Raw genomic sequence first — 6,431 nt, forward strand, 5'->3', positions numbered from 1 at the left:
GGAAACAGTTGTCAGCTAAACTCACCATGCTGTTATGTCTAATTTCGTGTAAGAGAGTTTCAGATGTTAGAGCTCTCGATTTGGCCGGGAGAGTTTTTTCTCCTGAGGGAGTATCTTTTTCCATTTCGCATAGAACTAAATGCAATCTGAAGACTGTATCTTATCCCTGTTTTGTGGGCAACCCCAAAATTTGTGTGGTGCAGTGTCTTAGAGCTTACGAGGTGAGTACAGAAGAATTTCGTTCTGATATGGGGGGACAGTTACTCATTTAATTGGTTAAACCTTATCATCCTGTTTCCTCAGCCACTCTCGCTAGATGGATGCGTTGGTTGCTGAGTGAAGCAGGCATTGACATTTCTAAGTTTGGAGCACATTCTGCCAGAGGAGCTATGGCTTCTAAGTCTTTGGCTTTGGGTTCTCGGTTAGAGGACATTTTAAAGGCAGCGGATTGGTCTTCCCCTTCAACATTTAAAAAATGTTACTATAAACCTATTGTCGATATTGCATCTGTGGTTGTGAATCAGCTTTGAACAAGCATAATCTGAGCCTCCGGTCCTGACATAGAATAAAAAAAAATGTAGCAGTCGCGCTAAGAATTTTTCAATTCTATAAAGGACACGGAGGCGATGATTATCCCTCCTGCACTGTATATTTGTGATTATTTATGTTTAATATCTTATTGAATTTTGTACAAGTTACTGCATTCAGTGCTATCCCACCCTTTTGCATAGTTGATATAAGTATCTCTTATGATATTCAGTTTTTATGGCCTGAATTTTTTCCTTTTTCCTAGGAAATGAGGAAAAGTAGTTTGGACTGTCCCGATATCGTTCTTCTTCCAGTCAAGTTGGATGCCAGTTCTTCCGTTTTCTGGATTTGCGTTTTCAAGTTCATGTTAAGACTTTGACTTTTTCTGTTGCGAATTTTGGACAAAGAAAGAGGAGTGGCTGGGTGTGATGTAACACTTTATAGGCTTCCTCCTCTATGGTTCATCACGTGATATTACTTGTGTTGGGTTATGTAGTTTTTTACTTTCCATAGTTTTCATTGGCTGCTGTTAAAAAATAAAGCATGGAAAGAGAAGCATAATCCTCACCTCCCTGTCCTTAATAGAATTGAAAAATTCTTAGCGCGACTGCTAGAAAAAAATGTATTCCCTTGTTTATGAATGGGCACCTGACTTAAAAATGGCCACCGGTTCTTCCCTACAGCTCATTGGCTTGCAGTTCCTGACTGCAAAATGGCCACTGATGACATCACACTCTTGCGAGATCTTGCAGTATCTGGGGATCAGTGCGGGAGACTTGAACGGCCACCATTAATTAGTTGTAGGTCTCCGTGGGGATTACCGCAAGCTTGTTTGTCTTTGCGCAGTGCATGTAGTCATGCGTGTGAGGAGCAGGGTGCCAGTATCAGTGTAGCAGGGCGCTGGGGCAGTGGATCGACATAGGTGCCAGTGCACATTCAGGGACACATCGCAGTGAAACAGGATGAGTTGGCATGGGCCAGGCTCCTCACTTTCATTGGCAGTTGTCGTGTCTTGGCAATCCCAGCTCCCGAAGAAGACCACACGGAGATAGGTAGAGTGTGTGTGTGTGTGGTCCTAGTGCCCACTCCTGCTTGCACCCATCATTCTGACAGTTCTGAAGCAAAGAAATGAGATACCAGTAAGATAGTTCAGTGTGTGAGAAACCCACTAAAGCCAGAATGACAGAGGTCTGATATGTGTATCCCTGAATGACTAAGAATACCACAAGTGTGAGCCAGCGATCCCGAATTACTGTGGTGTAGTGCCTATAGGTCATATGAGCTTTACCATATTGCAAGATGGTTTACAAGCCCCCGATGTATCTGTGATTCCATGAAGAATAAAGACCACAGTATGTGCAACAAGCCAGCCATGCATGTTTTATTTATTGCAATATGGTACATAGTAGGAGGTTTCTTGGACCCCCAACAACTAGGTAGAGGAAAAAGAATATATTTAAGCATAATATGAATAGCAACATTTATGTCAGTCATGCACATGCATGAGACTGACCTGTGACATGTTTCCATCGATTCTGTAAACTTGGATGTGTGCCCTGTCCTGTACAGTGTAGAATAATTTAAATACATTGCTGTATGTTAGTGTAACTGGATCAATACTAAACTGTGTGTAGTAGCCTATCCTTTTCAGCTCTACCTTGTGTTGGGGAGCCTCACTCCATTGTCAATATATACATGGATCCCCTTGTTGGTAATCCTTGTGATTCACATGCGATTAGGTTTTCGCAATAAACACCTTCAGACTCAGCTAAAAATGTGATAGGGAGTTAGGTTTGATCAAGGTTTGTAACACACATTGAAATACTTCCCAAGGGAGTGGATCTTCCATAGACGTTTACTAGGACTAAATTTGTGCCCTGCCAAAAGGTTCTAGTTTGAAGAGCATAGTGTACATTTTGAAGCTCAATATATGATTAGGTGGGACACATAAAGGGCTGATTTTCAAGAATTTGTTTAAATACAACCGAGATAGCCTCTTCCTGACCATAAGCTGAAAAAAGACCTTTAATCGGGTGGAACAAGGCATTGAAGACATGGTATATTGGGCCCGGCTTTATAAGTCTGGTGATGCCAAGTTATGTTAACTCTTCAGCAAGTATTTGGCTCATTGAGCGTCACTCCTAATGGGTCCAGTATCAAAATGGCATGCAACACGATTGCCCTCTTTCCTTTCACTTCTCTTCTCTGTTTTTGGAGTCCTTGGCACAACATATACATAATGATGAGAGGATCCAGTGATTTCATTGAGGGGTGATGACTTTAGATGATCACTATTTGTAAATGACATTTTGGCCTCATTGACTGAACCTTCCTCTTCAGTGCCAGCCCTCTTGCGAGAGGTCTGGCTTGTCCCAGCTGTTCCATGATTTTAAATTAACATATGGAAATCCACAGTCTTTAACTTGATGGTTCCCCCATAGAGGATGAGAGAATCAGAAGAGCAGTTGCCCTTCAGATGGAGTAAACCTCCATTCAAATTGTAACATGGAGGTCGTAGTATTCCTGAAAACATGCCTGTGTCTGTTATGATTCATAGGCATGATAACACCGAAGGTCAAATCACAAATCAGGATCATTTTCCATCCGGGGGAAATTAACAAGTAAGTTAGTACAACACTTTAAAGAAGAACAACATACTGGTTGTGATTTCTATTGTACTTTTATATAAAAAGTTCTCAGCAAAGAACACAGGGTTCTAATGAAGTAGAGCAACGTTGGATGTTCAGCCTTAAGAGCCACATAATTGATCTCAATGATATGATCGAATGCAACCAATTGTGAGATGTAGTCTTGGATTACACTGATCTGCCTGTTCAAGGGGTTTGTCATAATCAGTTCTTGAAGACCTTAATAACAAGTACAAATGTAAGGAGGAACCACTACATATTTTATAGAGGGAGCTTGTTTTAGCACAGCAGCCAATCTGTTGCATCCCTGATATGATTCATAATCATTGGTTTAATACTGTGCAATCACCATTCGAGTCACCTTCATTCACTATGATCAATTGTACACCACCAATTGATAAGAGGACTAAATCTAGCCCATTACCAAATAATTCATGAAGAGGTGATATGAATTCCAACATCGATAGACATTTAAGTAACGATATAGAGCCTGGTTCAGGAATTTTACAGTCTGGGAAGGTGTCATTCTTGTGATAATATATGTCTAATTCTTTTTGTCTTATTTCCTTAATAACAAATACATAGACTACAGGAATGATCACTTACCACTCTCTGTCTACACAAAAAAATTATATTTATCATTTGAAATGAATGAGTAGTTCCATTCCAATATGGTGGTCATGCACAAACAAGGCAGCGTTGATCCCAAAAACGTTTTTAATTCATTGGTTTCGACGCTGTGATGGCTGGAAACACTAATGACCATTGATCCTCTATTTCATTCGAGAATAATAAACATTCCTGTTCTAATATGGTTGCTGTTCTTCAGATCTAACACAACTAGTCTGGAATCACAATGACATGTTAGGCATGTCGCATACTGAGATCTAAGGGGTGAGAGACAAGGCACTTCTAGTACTTTACTAACCTGATGTGTCAGATACTTTTAAGGGTAGAACATCTCTTTGCTACGCCATCTATCAACTATTAAGATGATGATTCTACCTAGAGCTTCTGTAGGCATGCACTTATCAGCACCAGGATACCCTCGTGGGTGATAGTGCACTTTACAAATACACATAAAATTGGTATTTATAAAGCACAAGCCTAGCTAGGGAGCAACATTGAGTGATGTACATTATGTGGGGTGTTGGTAGATGAGCAAGATCGTGTACATTAAGGTGGAATTACATTACACACATTTACATTTTTTATGCAGAGTGAGTTTAAGACGTTAGACCCATTTGATGTGAAAGAAGAAGTTCTAGCCTCTGGCCACCAATATATTTTTTCACATTTTCAGCCCAGCCTCGGCTCTTGAAAAATAAGTTGCTGTTTTATTTTCAGCTGAGCCAATATTTATTGCCTGGACTATGCTGAATCATATTCACTGCATATACTCTATCCTCACAGAGAAAAGTAAATGCTTCATAATAGCTCTAGCACACAGAGTCCATCACAATAAAGATAGGGGCTTGGGATCCCCGATTTTATAGTGTGTAAAGGTAGTGTCTTTTGGAATGTCCCTGACCAAAGACGGAACATTACTGGTGCTTTATTGACTACACTTTGGCAGGATGCCCTTTCTGGGGGGTACAGTGGATACAAAAGAATGATAGAGAATGGTCTCTATGCTCTTCCTTGATGTGAAGCCAAGAAAAGGTTTGACTACCTATCGCCATCCCCGTTTACCTCCTTGTTTTGAAATCCTCATTTGCCAGTAGACTGTGAAAGACCTCTCTGTCATCACTGGAGGGAAGGTAGATGTCTGAAGGTGGATTGTATCTTTTGTGAAGGGCACAATCAAACTATTCGATCTTGAAAAGTGGGACACTGGCCTGCAAGGTATTGCTCCACTCAGGTTAAGCACAGGGTTCTTCATCCCACAATGAAGCACAGAACCTATAGGGATCTGATTGGTTTTGGAAATCTGCTACAAAAGAATTTAGATGACCAGCCCTTAATCTCCCTTACACAGAGATTCTACTAAACGTGCACCCTGCTCAGAGATGGTGCTTACAGAGCGCATAGGGGGTGCTGAGTATAGATCTCACTGAGGAGCAATGGGAAGTAGTTTTCCCACAGCTTTGTTAGGGGAGCTACACTTGCCCAGTGTTTCGAAGGTAGCTCCAAACTCATGCTCCAGTGTACTTGCTGCCCTCTCATATACATACTATTGAAGGGGCAAGAAATGAGGTTAGCTGGTGAGGATGTGGCGAGAGGAGCACAACCTCGCATACTCCTTGCGTTGTGCGCATATACAAAGTTTTTAACTACAAGTGTTAGATCTCATTGAGAAGATGGTAATCAGTATATTTGTGCACCCAGTGGGAGTCTTGTTGTACTGTGCGCTGAGAGTAAGGTGGGGGATTGCCGGGGACATGCAATCTCTGGTATTTGTTATTGGCAGCCCAACAGGTCATTTTGCAAAGTGAGACTAATGCACCTATCAAAATGCATGAGACACCATTTGTCCTGTTACATCTTCAGGGTAGAAAGGATTTCCCACAAACAGGCCCGTATAAGGTGTCACTTTAGAAAAACCTGGGGCCCATTACTTCGATTCTTTGAGAGGGACTCTCACGCTCTGGCAAGTCTGAGATCTGTGGGAGCTCTTCTGGGTAATTCTGATGGGAGCAGCTTAGCACATCTAATGTGGTTGGCCAATCTTCGTCTCTATGGCCCAAAAGGCTTGAGGTATTGGTATATATATTTGGTGAACTAAACTTAGATCCTGGAAGGAAGGAGGAAAGGAAGGAAAGTTCCGTTTGTCTCTTGTTCTTCAAAGTCAGGAAGGAGATTGTCTGAGGAGAGTGAACAGTGCTCTGGTGGCATAGTTTACACATTTGTTGAGGGGTGGAATCTTGATGGATAACACCTACTGCTGGTGCACTGCTCCACCTTGACAATAGCTTTGGTGTTAATGAATAATCTGGGGCTCATGAAGGGATAATAGGGTGGCGCGTTCTAATGTTAAACAAATTGAATGATGGCAGTACTAACCATCTGAGAAAATGGCAACTTGGGGGGTGGGAACTGGTATTAACAACCCCCCCCCCCAAGTATTACAACAACTGTGACTCAGCACCCTGCAAGGACAGGGAGAGGCTGTCTATACATACATAGTCACATCTGCCCCTCATCCATTTCAATACTTGTAGAATAAATGTAGAAACTCTACTGCGGCAATAAACACACAAATGCGCAAGTTCTTTTAATATTTTAAAACGTTTATCGTCAAGCAGACTGGATTTG

This window comes from Pleurodeles waltl, chromosome 11 (genome assembly GCF_031143425.1).
Source record: "Pleurodeles waltl isolate 20211129_DDA chromosome 11, aPleWal1.hap1.20221129, whole genome shotgun sequence".
Classification (NCBI taxonomy): Eukaryota; Metazoa; Chordata; class Amphibia; order Caudata; family Salamandridae; genus Pleurodeles; species Pleurodeles waltl.